The following is a 19,409-nucleotide window of genomic DNA, read 5'->3' on the forward strand; positions in this document are numbered from 1 at the left end:
GGTCACGCGGTTCCAGACTGAAGCGCCTAAAACCGCACGGCCACACCGGCCGGCCTTAACATAGGTGTGCATGCGATGTGACAGAATGAGTACCAGTAAGCAAAAAAGCATTATTTTCGGAGTTCTAGCTTCATCGGCTATCGACCCGAATACAGTAAAATAGGAGTTAGATGGATGACGAAAGCTTCTTTTTCGCATCACCTACTTCTCTTCTTGGTTACTTGAAATGTATAAGCAGGACGTTACATTTCGGAGGGCAAATGCGTCGTATTAGAAATGTATAAACAAAAAGAAAGTTACATTTACGAGGGCAAAAGCGTTGTATTAGAGGATCAAATACTCATTTAAGACCACAAAACGTCTGAACAGCTTTCTTTACGCTGTTATTTGCGCAAACGCTGTAATATTTACTTTTTAAAGTAACTCTCGCGTTCACACCACAGAAATTACGAACAAAAAGCAGTCGTCACCATTCAGTATGTAAACAGTAGTCTGCTAAGGGTTAGGGCATCTAACATGGCGGTGCCGGCTTCAAAACAACATACAGCGTCAAGTCTGTAGAGCCATCTCCCCTTATTTTCACCTTCACGTGTGCAGTACTAATAATACTACTTACTCAAACTGCCTTTCTGGTCTCTTGTAATGGCCTGCTTTATGACAACTTGTAGTAATAAAAAATAACACACACGGGTTTCATTTTTATTTCACGTAACTCGATTACAAGCACTCAACAGCTACCACATTTGAAGGAAATAATCCTACGAACAGAATTGAAACCCATAATAGCAAAATTCCACCGACAGTTGTGTCTCCAAAACACGTCACCGTTGTAGAACGTTTGCGCCGTAACATAAATGTAAGCAATATACATTTTCTTCTTGTGTAAATACGTCAGTACTATGACCGTTTTGTAACGTCACAGAATTGATCAGCCTCGAAGGCTGCAATATTGCCTGCGTAAGTTATCTGCTACATTTTCTATATAATATTTTTATTTTAAACAAACAATTTTTTACTTTAGTAGTGGATGACATTGCCACGAGATATTCCGCAGCTGTTCATATTTTTAAAAGTATTTATTAGAAGAATCGCAGTTGCAGAGAGTCGCACTTGATAATTGGTTTCGATCACATCTAATAATGATAACCAGGTCTAATTAATCACAGTTGTGAGAAGTCAACAGCCTTTAAAAATAACATAGAACTGTAAAGTAAAGGTAGCAACACAATAGTACGCTTACGACAACACTCCTTGGCATCTAGGAAATTGCTAGGCAACAGGTCTTGTCTACTTGGTAGACTGGGCCGTGGTATTCCACGTAAGTACCCTCATGTTTTCAGTTTTAAAGTTATATTACTTAATTTTTAACTCCAGCATATTTTATTAGGAGAACTTGAGTGCTTTCACTGTGCTCGAAAATGACATACCCTCCAAATTTGAATCGAAATAAATATTTTTAACAGCCTCATACGGAATGACTGTATTCAATATTTCTTTTGAAACACCATCATTTCCATTCCTTTACCTCACCTGGCAGAACTTCCAGAATGACAATTTCTTCGTGGGCCACTTTCGTTCGTGATTCGTCTCTTGAACTCAGTACAATTTATTTAGAAGTTATTCCGATCTAACTTATTGCGCATACTACAATTACTATTGTTACGAAGCTTATCCTCCTCTTTTTGTCGGGGATCCCTGGATTATCTCCTTCTGCGCTATTTTCAGTACCGGAATCAGTAGAAACGACGCATTTCTTACGAGAAAAACGATGCCTACTGCAAAAATTGCCACCGTACAGCGAAATATCTGTTTCTCTCTCGAAACAAGAAAGAGCTAAGAGCGTAAACACGATGGTATTAGCTGGCGGACACGCAATATCTCGTGCGCCACACTCACGACTCCAGATTGTCGCGATGCTTAGCTGTAATTAGCTGTGGCATTTCGCCCGTTAAGCTGAACAAGACACGAGAATGAACGTAAATAGTTACCTTCTTACCACAGTCTCTCTCTCTCTCTCTCTCTCTCTCTCTCTCTCTCTCTCTCCAGTCGCGCGAGCTTACACAAAAAGAACAAACACTCAGAAATATAACAGCTACCTGCCTGCCTTTCCCGTTCATTCGGCGGTATTGTAGCGCAGTGTATTAGTTAATGTTTGCCATCCGAGTTATTTTCGTGCCTCGATCTGTCTTACGTATGACAAAATGTTCTACACCCTGGGGATCTCCTCACTGTGGATCTATGGATCGTAAAGTACATCTATTGTAATGTAATGCTTTTCTGTATCTCACATAGTACATTACGATTACGTCAATAGTACCAACTCTACTAACACGTTTTTAAATCGTAGCTTTTCTTTATCTTCTTTCTGCCAAAATTTTCGTTCTATTTCTTCGGTGGTACTTTCTTGAATATCGTGTTTTGGCAGTTCACTCTCGCACAGCAACATCGATATGAAGTCCTATACTTCCGTTTTTCACGCCTCCTCTTCGGCCACCTTTCAATGTTCACTAAACTTGAAGCATTTTTTAATCACAACTTTGAGTAGCTCCATAGTGAGAAGAATAAAACTACAAAATCATTTTTCAAAGAACATAGTCCAAGGTTCCTCATTTCAAATTTGTTGAGTAATTGTGCGATACAATGTGCTGTTAAGCCTTAAAAATTGAAAAAAAATTGTTTTGCTTGGAAATGACGGGCAGTTATAGCGCACAGAATGCTGATACGTCTGTACTATTTCGTTCCTTCTAACTGCAATTAAAGAGTTCTCACTACGAAATGAGACAGTTTAGCTGAAAAGTAACGTTCCCAACACAGTACAGAAGTATAGTGGTAACTAATCCCGTGCAACCGCAGCGTTTTATAACACTGCATCGCAAATTCCGAGAATTTCTACGACACTGTGCTCGGCGGAACTATTGCATCAACTAATTCCCAGGAAGTAGTGATAGGGCTACTTTTTCTTGCCATTGCATTTAAGGAACGGTAGTGTTTGCGCGGTGGGCATCAACTGAGTCATTTTACCGCTGATTAGCGATCATGGCATCAGTATGCGCACTGTCTCAAATGGCTGGCAAATAATTACGACCCTAAAATCAAAAAAATCTGTTTCAGTGATCTAGACAAGCGTCTTCAGAAGTAGAACCGAGATACAACGATCACGTATTCGGTTGTTCCTTTATGGTTCTTTCTAGCTTTGACAAAGAACAATTAAGATATGTTTTAAGAAGGAAGGCGACAGTCTGTATTGTCGACAATGAGAGGAAGTCCTGTTGGAGAAGTAACTGCTCCTGGCCTGTTGGAAGTACCATTATCATACTGATTTAAAATGTTTACCATAACTCACGCTAAATATACATCAGGATGATCGAAGGCCAAGTTGACTGTCGCTCTCCCAGGATATGAGTTCATCAGTTAAAGCACTATACTCATTTACGTAAGGACTGTGGATCCAGTCCTCATGTGATTGCTTTAATAAATTTAAGTTCGTTGTGGTTTCTCCACACTGCTTGCAATGTTTGCTGGCAACTATTCCTTCAGTAAAACCACGACCGATTACCTTCCCCTCTTGTTCAGCCTGAGTTAGTATGACATCAACGACGTCGATTACAACAAAATATACTGACAGATATAGGACGTGTTACGCTATGAAGCACCAGTATATGTATCAAACTGCGTGCAGATACTGACCATCCTATTTAGAACTGATGTCCATTAACATCAGTATGAGCTGTAATATCAACGCACACAAAAACCTTTTGCATTCATTGTGCCATCGAAGCAAACAGTCTCCGAATGAAATCTTGAGAAATTTCTTACCTTGCTTGAAACACGTGCTAGGTCATTTCATGAGGCTAAAATAATAAAGTCTTCCCATCACATCAGACATGCTCTATGGGTACCCATTGCTCTTCAGAACACTTTTAGGTGTTGCATTTCTCGTCTGAGGTGCTGCAGCTCACATACAGGGTTATTACAAATGATTGAAGCGATTTCACAGCTCTACAATAACTTTATTATTTGAGATAATTTCACAATGCTTTGCACACACATACAAAAACTCAAAAAGTTTTTTTAGGCATTCACAAATGTTCGATATGTGCCCCTTTAGTGATTCGGCAGACATTAAGCCGATAATCAAGTTCCTCCCACACTCGGCGCAGCATGTCCCCATCAATGAGTTCGAAAGCATCGTTGATGCGAGCTCGCAGTTCTGGCACGTTTCTTGGTAGAGGAGCTTTAAACACTGAATCTTTCACATATCCCCACAGAAAGAAATCGCATGGGGTTAAGTCGGGAGAGCGTGGAGGCCATGACATGAATTGCTGATCATGATCTCCACCACGACCGATCCATCGGTTTTCCAATCTCCTGTTTAAGAAATGCCGAACATTATGATGGAAGTGCGGTGGAGCACCATCCTGTTGAAAGATGAAGTCGGCGCTGTCGGTCTCCAGTTGTGGCATGAGCCAATTTTCCAGCATGTCCAGATACACGTGTCCTGTAACGTTTTTTTTCGCAGAAGAAAAAGGGGCCTTAAACTTTAAACCGTGAGATTGCACAAAACACGTTAACTTTTGGTGAATTGCGAATTTGCTGCACGAATGCGTGAGGATTCTCTACCGCCCAGATTCGCACATTGTGTCTGTTCACTTCACCATTAAGAAAAAATGTTGCTTCATCACTGAAAACAAGTTTCGCACTGAACGCATCCTCTTCCATGAGCTTTTGCAACCGCGCCAAAAATTCAAAGCGTTTGACTTTGTCATCGGGTGTCAGGGCTTGTAGCAATTGTAAACGGTAAGGCTTCTGCTTTAGCCTTTTCCGTAAGATTTTCCAAACCGTCGGCTGTGGTACGTTTAGATCCCTGCTTGCTTTGTTCGTTGACTTCCGCGGGCTACGCGTGAAACTTGCCCGCACGCGTTCAACCGTTTCTTCGCTCACTGCAGGCCGACCCGTTGATTTCCCCTTACAGAGGCATCCAGAAGCTTTAAACTGCGCATACCATCGCCGAATGGAGTTAGCAGTTGGTGGATCTTTGTTGAACTTCGTCCTGAAGTGTCGTTGCACTGTTATGACTGACTGATGTGAGTGCATTTCAAGCACGACATACGCTTTCTCGGCTCCTGTCGCCATTTTGTCTCACTGCGCTCTCGAGCGCTCTGGCGGCAGAAACCTGAAGTGCGGCTTCAGCCGAACAAAACTTGATGAGTTTTTCTACGTATCTGTAGTGTGTCGTGACCATATGTCAATGAATGGAGCTACAGTGAATTTATGAAATCGCTTCAATCATTTGTAATAGCCCTGTATTCGTCCTGCTCGCGTTACGAGCGTATTAATCATGCCTCTTTTCTGGCACACAAATTATACTCCACAAATTATATTAGAAGTGTAACAGAACCAAACACTCGGCGAAGTAAGGAATCAGAAAAAGAAATGTCGGGTACGGCCTTTCTGCCATACATTCCCAGAGTGACGGACAGAATCGGCTGTATATTGCGCAAAAATGGCGTAAAGACGATTTTCAAACCGACAAGGAAGGTCAAAGAGTTTCTTAGATCGGCAAAGGAGAAAAGGGACCCACTTGCAATGTCGGGAATGTACCGTATACCATGCACATGCGGAAAAGTTTATGTCGGAATGCCTGGGCGATCAATTAACACCAGGATCAAAGAGCGTAAGCGATATTGCAGGTTGGGGCAGGTGGAGAAATCGGCCGTGGCAGAGCACTGAGTGAGACCGACCACGTAAAAATATTCGCCGTCACGGAAAGTTCTGGCTGTAGAGAAGACTATCGCACGCGCTTGCTCAGAGAAGCTGTAGAAATACAAAAACACGCGAACAGTTTCAACAAGAAAGAGGAAAACCTTAAGGTAAACGGATCCTGGTCTCCCCGTACTGCAGCAATTGATCGTCGCAGGTAGCAAGAGGAGAACTTCACCGGAAATGAACGCGGTGAAGCCCTCGGACGTTGGCGCGCCAGGTACAAATGGTCTGCGGCCGCGAGCTCGGCTCCAGTTCACCAGTTCACCACCGGCAACGGAGGGTGAAGCTTTGACAATGCCAGCCACTCTTGCTGGTGAAACGTTAGTAAAATCATTTGATGAACGTCGGCCGAAGAACCCGAGACAGAAGCCAATAGGCAGTTTGTCGTTACTGTTTACATTGTGTGTAAATGGTCTTGTACAAAGCGTCGGAAGCTCTTTAAAAACACCCGCAGATGATGCGTTTGTCTATAAGAAAGTAGCAATGCCACAAGACAGTGTCGATTTGCAGAATGAGTTGAATTAGATTGGTGATCATTGGAGTCTCTGGCAGATTGGTGCAGTCTTTGGCAGTTAACCCTGAACATAACTAAGTGTAACATATAGTGCATACGTAGGAGAAGAAATCCACTGCTGTACAACTACACTGTTGATGACCAACTGCTTGAAACGATATCTGCCGTAAAATGTCTAGAATTAAATATCCAGGGCGACCTTACCAGGAGTGACTACATAAAATAAATAGTAGGAAAAGCAGACGCCAGACTGAGGTTAATAGGAAGAACCTTAAGGAAATGTCACTCATCTACGAAAGAATCGGCTTACAAAGCGGTTGTTCGAACGATTCTTCAGTACTGTTCATCAATATGGGACCCTTGCCAGCTGATCCAATTGAGAGCGGCGCCTGTCATCACGAGATCATTTAGTAGGCGTAAGAGCGTTACCGAGATGTGCAACAGTCCTGCGGCAGACGCTGCAGGGGAGGCGTTGTGCATCACGGAGGTTCTCTATTAAAATTCCGATAGAGTATTCTCCAGGTAGAATCGGACAACGTGTAGAGCTCACGAAATGACCCGATGAAAAAAACTGAGAAATTAGCGCTAATACAGAGGCATTCGCAAGTGGAACAGGGAAGAGAGGATCAATTAGTGATACAAGAAGTACTCTCAGCCACACACCGTCAGGTGGCTTGAGGAGTACTGATGTAGATATAGATGCACGTATTATATGCTGGTGCCACAGAATACAGTCCTTGAGGGTGTTACATTTTGTGAGCGTAAAAGCCGTGGGAGGAAATTAGAGCGGCAGTTACCCACTGCAGAGCACGTGGCTGACGGTTGCTACGGGGCCGGGCGAGCGACTAGCGTTTACGCAGCCTTGGAAAAACCAGAGCCGGAGCTAGGCAGGGGCGCGTATGGCCGTGTTTACGCGCTTGGAGGAATTTATATTCTAGAGAAAAATTGATAAAAACAAAACTGAGAGTAACACGATGATGCGAGTTGGCACTCGTGGACAGAAAAATATGTAAAGCTAAATTATCTAGACGCGCCACAAAAATATATAATAGTTTAAAAGCTATTTTTGTCTTAAAAATTGTAAATTTATGGAAGTTCAAAAGCTTATATTTCGGCAATGCTTTGGCCGATTATTATAAAAGTGTCTACTGATGCGCCTAGTAGAGCTGCATCGAGCAATCACAGCCGATTTTGCAGAATATGTACCATTTTTGAATGAGAGGTCGGAATATGGGATTCGACCGAGAGAAACTGTGTTTTTGGTAACAAATAAATGTAAACAGACGAAACTAGCGGCAGAATTCTAAAGTTTAAAGAGGTAGATGAGTAATTAAGTATAAATTTTTATTTGTTCATTTATGTTTAGTATAAAAAATCTGGGAAAAGCAAACTGAAGCCACAAGAACATTATCTGCAAAAAAAAAAAAAAAAGAACCGGTGGCACATACAAAAAATGGGACTTTAATTTGTTATTGCCAGGAAAATTTCCATATTTTCAATATATCACACGTTTTTGTGTTTAGTTTTAGAATATTCGTAATTTTTGTCAAACATTGTTTTGAGTTAGGCAGTCGTTTCGAGAGTTGATAGGGCGGCCGTCTTTGAGGACCGTTGAGTTTGAGCGACGCTAAGAGCCGGACGTGTCGCCCATCTGGGAGTATTGGGTTGGTAGCCACGTCCGGGGACAAGTATGTATGTAACAACGTTCGAAAACTATCAAGTTCAGCTCAATATAGTGATTTAGGGCAGCAGACAAAGGTGTATTTTATGAACTGTGAACGGACCGTCAAGTGCCGTGATCGCGACATATTAATTTTATAGTGAAGTGTTGTAGCTTCAGTTATTAACGTCTGCTCGAGCTTCCTATACAGACTTAACTACAGTGCGCAGTGCCCGGTCCAGTTGTAATTTTTCTTTCCGGAAGCGCAGCAGTAGCTAACAAGGAAACCCTCAATACTGTAAATCACGGATTTTAATGCGCTTCAAATATGTTTTTGAGAAAATTGATGTTGAAGTTCTTTGCGTGCTGTGTACACACAAAACATTACATGTAACCGGAGCAAGCCAGCGTAGCGCAGTGGTTAAGGTGCACGGTACCGCGCTAGAATGGTTCAAATGGCTCTGAGCACTATGGGACTTAACATCTTTGGTCATCAGTCCCCTAGAACTTAGACCTACTTAAACCTAACTAACCTAGGACATTACACACATCCATGCCCGAGGCAGGATTCGAACCTGCGACCGTAGCGGTCGCGCGGCTCCGGACTGCGCGCCTAGAACCGCGAGACCACCGCGGCCGGCTTACCGCGCTAGAGGTACGGTGTTCTAATCCAGCACCCATATGTTTTTTTACGTACGCAAGACCGTCCGGAAAATTTGATATTAACGTTCAAAAACGAGTAGACGAATTAACTGGGAAATACAGAAATGTAGTCGTGTCCTGCACGAAATGCGGGAAGTTCACGAAACTGGTATACTAAGAATTTTTGCGTTCTATAAGTCTTCCGTACGCGGGACAGAAAAATTTTTTGTACATTATCGATTCGTTGGGAGGGCGAACCGATTCAACTTTATACGATATTCACTGATGAAAGGAAAGCGAGCACCTGCACCATAAAAGTGGTTCAAATGGCTCTGAGTACTATGGGACTCAACTGCTGAGGTCATAAGTCCCCTAGAACTTAGAACTACTTAAACCTAACTAAGGACAACACACACATCCATGCCCGAGGCAGGATTCGAACCTGCGACCGTAGCGGTCGCGCGGTTCCAGACTGTAGCGCCAGAACCGCTCGGCCACTAGCGGCCGGCCCATAAAAGTGGTCCCACCAAAGTGCACTCCTTATTGGCAGCGCTGCTATATTTATTTTTACCGACAGGTGAAAATTTTCACGAAAATTGTTCAGAATGGTCCCGACTTGATGGAAGACAATAGGGAGATCGCTTCTAGGGAAGATTCGATAAAATTACATTCGCTATTCCTACATCAATTGAGGGCACTTAATTTTGAAAGCATGATTAGGTACGCATGGTTCGCATTGAAATTAGCGGTTGAAAGATAAATCTTTTTGAATGCAAAAGAATTGTTTTTCCCCGTATCGCTCATGATGAAACCGTACGCCTGCAAGACTGTTGCTTTCATAAAACGCGCGTGGTGCTGCGAAAATTTGTGCTTCGGTTGTTTCTATGATAAGTATCACCCAAAATATTGTTCTAGCACATAGAGTAATGTGGACGATGAAAAATAACATTTTGTAATATTGTATGACAGAAAAAATTAATAACTGAATATATCTTTATAATTTCGCACACCTTACACGGTCTGTTGATATTCTTTGAAATAAAATTGAAAACTGCAGTAGATTTTGAAAAAAAAAAAAAAAGAGTATACGAGCAGGATTTGAATACGGTACCTCCAACGCGGTAGCCTTCAACCTTTACCACTGCGCTACGCTGACTTACTCAGAATACATGTTACGTTACGGGTATAGAAAGCACGCAATGAAATTCAAAATCAACTTTCTCAAAAACCAACGCCCGTCGCTAAAAAACCGGATGGTCAGATACTTAGGGTAAGTGCCTCTACAACATATTTGAAGAGCATCAAAATCCGTGATTCACAGTATGGAGGGCCCCCTTGTAAGACCACAGTATTTCCCGCCGAGCTCGGCAGTATTAAATCAGCAGTTAGTAGAGTCGCACACAATCATAAAAATGGTTAAAATAGCTCTGAGCACTATGGGACTTAACATCTATGGTTATCAGTCCCCTAGAACTTAGAACTACTTAAACCTAACTAACCTAAGGACATCACACAACACCCAGTCATCACGAGGCAGAGAACGCACACAATCGTTATAGAAATACGTGAATAGAACGCCTCAAGCCAAGCTACAGAAGGGCCAAAGAGGCAAAAGCCTCCTCCCGTGCCCTCCTTCCCCCCCCCCCACTCACCCACCCCCTCTCCCACCATTCTCCTGGGGACGCTTATGATTATCTTAGGCTAGGCGCAAATTGAGACGCGTATAGCGCTTGTGGCGCGACGCTGCGCAGCGCGCGTTTTTGTAACATCACAGGTTCAAATGGGACCGCGCAAATTGCGACGCGACGCGAGTGGGACGCGACACGCGCCTGCGCCAGGTCGCGTGGCGTTGTGGTTGAGGCACAGTTTCTCGCGCCGCGCTTGCCTCGCTAGCACCGTGGGAAATTTGAGGCGTGGAGCGGGAAAGTAGCCCGGCCATATGCTCACATCGGAACGGCGCATATCAGCAGTGGTAGTATTGCCAATACGATAAATTTTGCCTTACTGTGTACTGAATTTTATTGCCTTTGGGTAGTGTTTCGTTTTTCGCCATTTAAACGCTCCAGCTTTCTTCGTTAGCACGTTATACTTTTCTGTTATTTATACCCGCATAGTTTTGTTTTGTTTTTCTTCTGTCAAGAAAAATGTATACTTCAGTAACTGACGAACCATTGGTCGCTGGAATTGCACCATATGCCTCCGCGATGTTTTCAATTGGCTCTGAGCACTATGGGACTTAACAGCTATGGTCATCAGTCCCCCTAACTAACCTAAGTAAGGACATCACACAACACCCAGTCGCGATGTTTTCAGATCGCAAGAAGGGTCAAAGGGTAGTGAATAAGGAAGCAAGGAATATTATAAAATCATGTGATTAAGAATCAAGGCAGGAAAGTAAAGCAAGGTTATATTCTCGCTGCCTAGTAAGCTAGCGTATCTGTACGATCTGTTACAAAAATTTAGAAAGGGATAACCTCCACAGGTGTGATCCCTTTCTGCTTGTGGTGAAAAGCGTCTAAGATCTGAAGTATAGAAGTTTTACTGTGATTACTCTGATATGGATGTAATAACGTAATACGACACACTGTGCCGGCCGGGGTGGCCGAGAGGTTCTAGGCGCTACAGTCTGGAACCACGCGACCGCTGCGGTCGCAGGTTCGAATCCTGCCTCGGGCATGGATGTGTGTGATGTCCTTAGGTTAGTTAGGTTTAAGTAGTTCTAAGTTCTAGGGGACTGGTGACCTCAGATGTTTAAGTCCCATAGTGCTCAGAGCCATTTGAACCATTTTTTTTCGACACACTACTACATGCATGTGAACGACATATTTCCACTGCAAGCTCGAAACAGTCGAAAAGCAGTCACAAATAACAATGTTTTAATTGGTTCGCCGTGATGAGAAAAAGCATTTCAATTGTTGCATGGACATTATCAGCATGAATAAATTAATTATACAACGACAGGCTACACAAATGAAGAAAATGGTTATGATTAGCTATATTTAATTTGTTGACATGTGCTGCTGACAAAGGCAGATCTACTTTCATGACAATGTCTAAAGTCTAAACACAAGGCACACATGGCTAGCTTGTGCATTCCTGTCGCGCGCATTATCCTTCGCTGCTGACAATACACTGACCATTGTGTTGTGCGACAGATCAATTGTTTATTTTTCTCAGTAACAACTATTTTATTCGCGATCACGCATTGTCAGTTTGGCAAGCCCTAGGTGAGTAAACAGTATCTGGCATGTGCCTATCATTCCGCTTGAAGGAACGCTCGTCATTATTTTAGTACTGCTCAGATCAAGAGAAGGAATAAAATGCTTTGGTAAGTTTCCATTCCAGTCGCTCAGTGTTAAAAATACGATGGGTTACGGGGTTTCCACCAAAATTCCAACAGAATACCAATCTGTTTTTGTGAGTTGTTAACCTTTTCTCATTCGAAGAAGCATTACCATTTATGAGTAAAGGCCAAATTTCTCTTGGTGACTGGTTTAATTGTACTTCCTTTGTCACAATGTAATTTGCCAAACTCATCTCACGGCAGCTATTGAGACAGAATTTCGAAACGGAATGCCTCATTAAACAAGTAATTGGCAATGACAGAGCTCAATAGCTTACGAAAAACCTCATAGTATCGGTTTGCAGTAACATAAAAGAAGAAATTTCATGTTTATTTTCATACTAGGAAGCTCTTGTTTCGCTAGCTGTCGATAACTCTTAAAAAATTAGTCACTGGAAATAAATAAAAAAGAAGTATAAGTAGTGATATATCGCCACAGGTAAGAAAGTCCCGTGTGTTTAATAATTGGCAAAACACTCTCCTCCTTGTGTGCTATCATTCGCCAAACTTTCGTTTCGATGTCTCGAGCGATTTAGGAGATACGAGAGATGTTGCGAGTATTTCATTTTCGCGGGCGTGAGATCGGAAGTGAGCGCGCTACATGGGATCCATTTTCTCGATATCGGAGGCAGATAGAGATCTCCTCCCAAGTCTAAACAAAAATTCAGCAAGTTAGCTAAATTTCATACGCAGCAACATACGGTGTAATGGGCACCAAACGCAAAATCATAGCGACCCCTAATTTTCGTTGCAAACTTTTTGAGTTTTGCGTAGTGTCTTACTAAAATGTGTACATCACAATAAGAATGGTCATTAGCGAGGTGATGGGCACTTCGTCACGAAGCTGACATATAAACGCTACAAGTAAGGCAAAAATCATATATTTTCAGAGAATAGTTTCTGTAAAATCGTTTGAGAAAGATAAGAGGTTGCGCGCGCTTCGGTTCAGTCAGCGCAGAGCGTCGCCAGTCGGCGCGTGCGAAGTATGGTGTACGCGTCGCAATATGCGCTGCACCCGCGCGACCCGTGCGGCACGTGCTTGTCGTGCTGTAGTATCGTGTCACGTCACACGTGCTATACGCTTCTCAATTTGCGCCTAGCCTTACTTCGTACTGTTCTCAAGACAGGTGCGCGCGACACGGTGTCAGCCAAGACGGTGCTTCGCAGCCGACACCCACGGGACGCGTGTGATGGGAACGTGTAGGTGCGTGGTCACACGCGGCGCTAACGTATTGCGCAAGCGGACGAGCCCTCCCGCCAAGGTCAGTCGCTCCTTAGCTCCGCTTCGGCCTTGCTACCGCGGCTGGCCTAGCCGCGAGTCCAACACACCGTCTAGGAGGGTCCAGTCTCTCCCATCATCGCAGCACCGGTCGACGTTGTATTGCTGCTCTCAGTGGCTTACTGCGCCTGCGTCAGGCCAAGTCTTGATGTTTAGTCCTCGGTCCGTTCTGCTTCTTTCACTTCCAGCAGTGATCAGTGCACGAGGTGTTCAAAAAGCAACGGGAATTTCGTATTTAGTCAGAGTGGCACAATTTTTTCGTTGTTGTGTTCGTAAATATGTCTGAAGAGTATCTCTACGATGTTAACTACTTCAGCTAAGCTGTCAATGAGGATCGAGTGCATTTATACACTACTGGTCATTAAAATTGCTACACCAAGAAGAAATGCAGATGATAAACGGTTATTCATTGGACAAATATATTATACTAGAACTGACATGTGATTACATTTTTACGCAATCTGGGTGCAAAGATCCTGAAAAATCAGTACCCAGAACAACCACATCTGGCCGTAATAACGGCCTTGATACGTCTGGACATTGCGTGAAACAGAGCTTGGATGGCGTGTACAGGTACAGCTGCCCATGCACCTTCAACACGATACCACATTTCAAAGGCCCGTACGGGACCTGCAACATGCGGTCGTGCATTATCCTGCTGAAATGTAGGGTTTCGCAGGGATCGAATGAAGGGTAGAGCCACGGGTCGTAACACATCTGAAATCTAACGTCCACTGTTCAAAGTGCCGTCAATGCGAACAAGAGGTGCCCGAGACGTGTAACCCACAGCACCCCACACCATCACGCCGGGTGATACGCCAGTATTGCGATGACGAATACGCGCTTCCAATGTGCGTTCACCGCGATGTCGCCAAACACGGATGCGACCATCATGATGCTGTAAACAGAACCTGGATTCATCCGAAAAAATGACGTTTTGCCATTCGTGTACCCAGGTTCGTCGTTGAGTACACCATCGCAGGCGCTCCTGTCCGTGATGCAGCGTCAAGGGTAACTGCAGCCATGGTCTCCGAGCTGATAGTCCATGCTGCTGCAAACGTCGTCGAACTGTCCATGTCGCCATACTATAAAGCGCAATCGCGATAGGCGACAATCCGACCTTTATCATAGTCGGAAACGCGATGGTACGCATTTCTCCTCCTTACACGAGGCATCACAACAACGTTTCACCAGGCAACGCCGGTCAACTGCTGTTTGTGTATGAGAAATCGGTTGGAAACTTTCCTCATGTCAGCACGTTGTAGGTGTCGCCACTGACGCCAGCCTTGTGTGAATGCTCTGAAAAGCTAATCATTTGCATATCACAGCATCATCTTCCTGTCGGTTAAATTTCGCGTCTGTAGCACGTCATTTTCGTGGTGTAGCAATTTTAATGGCCAGTAGTATAGTATCCATGATTATTTACTTTTTATATAAAAATCGTTCAGAGAATGTACAAGAAGGTAATATTGTGCTGAAAAGGTTTAGAAATATTTTTTGCGAGTCTGCAATGTGTAAAACAACATTTTATTAGTGGTATAAGCATTTCGAAGAAGGACGTGAAGACGAAGCTGACGAGTTCCTTGGATGCACCAGCACAACAACCGGTGAAATCGGTGGAAAAGTGAACGCAATGATTACGAGTGATTGCCGAATCACAACTAGAGAAGTCGCCGATGACGCAGGCATACCATTTGGTTCAGACTATTAAATTTTTCGGATGTATTGGGTATGAAACACTTAACAGCAAAATTAGGATACAAAACTGTCGAATTTCTAACAAACAGCGCGAATGAAAGTTGCTTAGGAATCCCTAGGTGATGTCAAGAAAGATGAACTGCTGAAACGTGCCGTAACATGTGACGAAACATGGATTTATGGATTTGACGTCGAAGCAAAAGCTCAGTCGTTCCAGTGCAAGCATTCTGGATCGGCAATACCGACAAAAAGCTCGACAGGCGCTGTCAGAAGTGAAGTTTATGCTAGTTATATTCACTGTGTTCCTCGGTTGCGTGGCATAATGGACCAAGAGTTATTTATTGGCACAAGGTCGAGCGCTCATTACGGATCATTACTTAAAAGTTCAACGCAGTTTGCGTGAATCAATCTCAAAAACAACGCCCGGAAGGAATTGGTGGGTTTTGCACTACTATAATGCACCTGTTCACACTTCGTTGCCTGTTCGTGATTTTTTTTGGCCAAAAACAATATTGCAGTGATCCCCCAGCCTCCATAATCGCCAGACATGACGCTATGTGAGTTTTTTCTGTTGCCAAGTATAAACCGTGAAGGGTCTTCGTTTTACAAGCATAGATGAGATAAAAAACATGTCGATAAGCGCGCTGAAAGCCATCGAAAAAGGTCGAGTTCCGTAAGTGATTTGAGGGTTTGAAAAAAGCACTAGCATATGTATGTAATATCTAATGGGGACAATTTTGAAGATAATAATGTTAAAAGAGACGGATAAATAAAATTTGACATGTTTTGAACACACTTCGTATAGGATAAGGCAGTTCCGACCTCAAATACTCTGCAGAACTTTAGGACGAGATAGGTAAAGTTACACAAAATTTTAACTAGTCGGCGGAAATGAATGAAAGTGCCGTAGCATGTCGCCAGAGGTCTCCCAATCGTGCACGGAAAGCTGGACGTCAGGGAACACAACGTCGAGCAAAGAGACGATCCACTCATGCAGCCGCCGTGCTGTCGACTACAGCAGCAGAAAAATTTGGAAATTTGTGGTAAGTTCCTGTGGGACCAAACTGCTGAGGTCATCGGTACCTAGGCTTACACATTACTTAATCTAACTTAAGCTAAGGACAACAAACACAACTATGCCCGAGGGAGGACTCAAACCTCAGACTGGGGGAGCCGCGTGAACCATGGCAAGGCGCCCTAGACCTCGCGGCTACCCCTCGCGGCCAGCAGCTAAAAATGGTTGAAATGGCTCTGACCACTATGGGACTTAACATCTGAGGTCATCAGTCCCCTAGACTTAACACTACTTAAACCTAACTAACCTAAGGACATCACACACATCCATGCCCGAGGCAGGATTCGAACTTGCGACCGTAGCAGCAGCGCGGTTCCGGACGGAAGCGCCTAGAGCCGCTCGGTCACAGCGGACGGCGGCCAGCAGCAGATGCCCGTTACGTTGTGCAGCAGGCAGTAAGGGACCCACACCAAACTGAATGGTGCAATTGCAGTAACATTTAGCAGGACTGCCCCGTTTGGAATGTAGCCAGGGGCATAGACACTGGACCGTCGAGGACCGGGCTCGCGTGTTCGGATAAGAGCAGGTTCAGTCTAATTATGGACGTACCCTCACATGGCGAGAGGTGGAAACACCGTGGATCACTGTCGAACATTGTCGTTTTGGTGGTCCAGGTATTATGGTGTAGGCAGACATAATGTTGCACGGGTGTACTACCTCCAAATCTTTTAACACTGTAGACACCTGATAGCTTTATAGAGATGCTTTATTCTGTCCTCATGTGCGGCTTTTTAGGGGTGCATTCGGCCACGACTTCATTTTTATGGATGGAAATGCGTGACCGCATCGAACAGGGCAGGTAGGGGAACTCCTTGAACGAGAGCATATTTGGCGAATGCACTGGCCTGACCGTGTCCCCGACTTAAATCGCATCGGCCGTATGATTCGTATGGGGGATACGTATTGCTGAACGTCCACATCTAACAATGGCCATCCACCAGTGGTCAACGCCGTGTCATAAGAACTCCTTACCAGCCATCGAGGCAAGCATGGAAGCACGTTGCAGAGCACGCGTTGCCGTCGATCGGGCAGTTCGCGACGTGGATCGTGAACCAAGAAAGCTATCGCAGCTGGCCACAACACTAGTCAACATGGCTCCACATCCCTGACGGCACCATCCAGTACCTTGTTCACTCCCTTCCTGCACATCTCGCAGCCATCCGCGCTGCAAAAGGTGGTTATTCAAGCTTTTGGCAGGTGGTCAGATTACTGTGACCGGACAGTGTAGTTGCCTAATTATGACACAGACTTTGTTTTTATTAAATTGAGCTGTAAATTTTTTGTAGCGTTAGAAAGAGTCCTCGGAGAGGAATCCAACGACGCACCGTGTGTGGAATTTCATCAAATAGTAACAAGATAAAGGCGCAGTAAACCAGTGTCCTGCCGCCGGGAGAAGAGATCCCAGAAACGCCTGCCGTATTGCACCGAATGTAGCAGCTCTACCGTACCTTCCTGGGTTTTTAGAGGAAACTACTACACCTTCTGTAGCCAAATGCTAATGCAGGAAGACACATCAAAGTCCGAACGCGCTTTGTGTGTATACAGTGTGGTCCATTGACCGTGACCGGGCCAAATATCTCACGAAATAACCGTCAAACAAAAAAACTACACAGAACGAAACTTGTCTAGCTTGAAGGGGGAAACCAAATGGTGCTGTGGTTGGCCCGCTAGATGGCGCTGCCATAGGTCAAACGGATATCACCTGCGTTTTTTTTATATAGGTACGCCCATTTTTATTACATATTCGTGTAGTACGTAAAGAAATATGAATGTTTTTGTTGGACCACTTTTTTCGCTTTGTGATAGATGGTGCTGTAATAGTCACAAACAATGGCTCACAATTTTAGACGAACAGTCGGTAACAGGTAGGTTTCTTAAATTAAAATACAGAACGTAGGTACGTTTGAACATTTTATTTCGGTTGTTCCAATGTGATACATGTACCTTTGTGAACTTATCATTTCTGAGAACGCATGCTGTTACAGCGTGATCACCTGTAAATACCACATTAATGCAATAAATGCTCAAAATGGTGTCCGTCTATCCAATGAATTTGGCAAAACTTGTAACGACATTCCTTTCAACAGCGAGTAGTTCGCCTTCCGTAATGTTCGCACATGCATTGACAATGCGCTGACGCTTATTGTCAGGCGTTGTCGGTGGATCACGATAGCAAAGTAGTCGCCATGCAATTCCTGGTGCATAGAAATATGGTAGGTGTGCAATCGATGTTGATATAGCATTCTCAACACCGAGGTTTTTGAGATTCCCGATTCTTGCGCAATCTGTCTGCTACTGATGTACATATTAGCCGCGACATCAGCTAAAAAACCTACTTGGGCATCATCATTTGTTGCAGGTCGTGGTTGACGTTTCACATGTGAATGAACACTTCCTGTTTCCTTAAATAACGTAACTATCCGGCGAACGGTCCGGATACTTGGATGACGTCGTCCAGGATACCGAGCAGCATAAATAGCACACGCCCGTTGTGCATTTTGATCACAATAGCCATACATCAACACGATATCGACCTTTTCCTTTTCCGCAATTGGTAAACGGTCCATTTTAACACGGATAATGTATCACGAAGCAAATACCGTCCGCACTGGCGGAATGTTACGTGATACCACGTACTTATGCGTTTGTGACTATTACTGCGCCATCTGTCACAAAGCGAAAAAAGTGGTCCAACTAAAACATTCATATTTCTTTACGTACTACACGAATATGTAATAAAAAATGGGGGTTCCCATTAAAAAAAACGCAAGTTGATATCCGTTTGACCTATGGCAGTGCCATCTAGCGGGCCAACCATAGCGCCATCTGGTTTCCCCCTTAAAGCTAGATGAGTTTCGTTCTTTGTAGTTTTTTCGTTTGATGCTTATTTCATGAGATATTTGGCCCGGTCACTATCAATAGACCGCCCTGTATATCAGGGTCACTCGAAAAGATCAAAGAACGACTACAAATATTGAAAAAAGATTAAAAATTAGTATTTACCATTCGGATGATGATGTCATTTGAGATCGAGCACGATCTGTGATTGGACAACAATGAAAAACGAATCTTCCCGTAGGTCCAGTCTCTTGGCTATGACTTGTAACACTGAATCTTTTTTTTCATTTCCTGCTCCATTTAAACCAGATGACTTACGGAACGAATTACCCTATAACCTGTGTCACATTAAAAACCACTCTGCAGTTCAAGAGAAAATTAAAGCTTTATCTGTTACTACCGTCGTAGCTTCTCTCTCGGCATATCACAGCTGTTGTCTTTCTGTGCAACGTGGGACCAGTATCTTCCTTCCATGTTATCCGCTAACCTAATCCGATCATTTCTCACTCTTCTTCGGACGAGTCCACATCATTTCCACATTATGCTCTCTGTACTGTTACCATGCGCGTCCGTTATATTCGACAAGAACGTTATGAG

At 43.8% G+C, this 19,409-nt stretch overlaps 1 protein-coding gene across 2 annotated transcripts in view; it reads left to right on the forward strand.

The window, feature by feature from the left end:
* The window catches only part of LOC126196912 (uncharacterized), a 207,091-nt gene that overhangs the window by 118,400 nt on the left and 69,282 nt on the right, over positions 1–19,409 (forward strand). Inside the window, exon 1 of one of the 2 annotated variants that reach the window (XM_049934598.1) lies at positions 13,167–13,184. The exons of the other annotated variant lie outside the window; for it this stretch is intronic. The gene's annotated coding sequence lies outside the window, so the exon portion shown is untranslated. Of the gene's footprint in view, positions 1–13,166; positions 13,185–19,409 lie in introns of those variants that run through there. 2 annotated transcript variants of the gene reach the window in all.

Source organism: Schistocerca nitens, chromosome 1, assembly GCF_023898315.1.
Source record: "Schistocerca nitens isolate TAMUIC-IGC-003100 chromosome 1, iqSchNite1.1, whole genome shotgun sequence".
Taxonomy (NCBI): Eukaryota; Metazoa; Arthropoda; class Insecta; order Orthoptera; family Acrididae; genus Schistocerca; species Schistocerca nitens.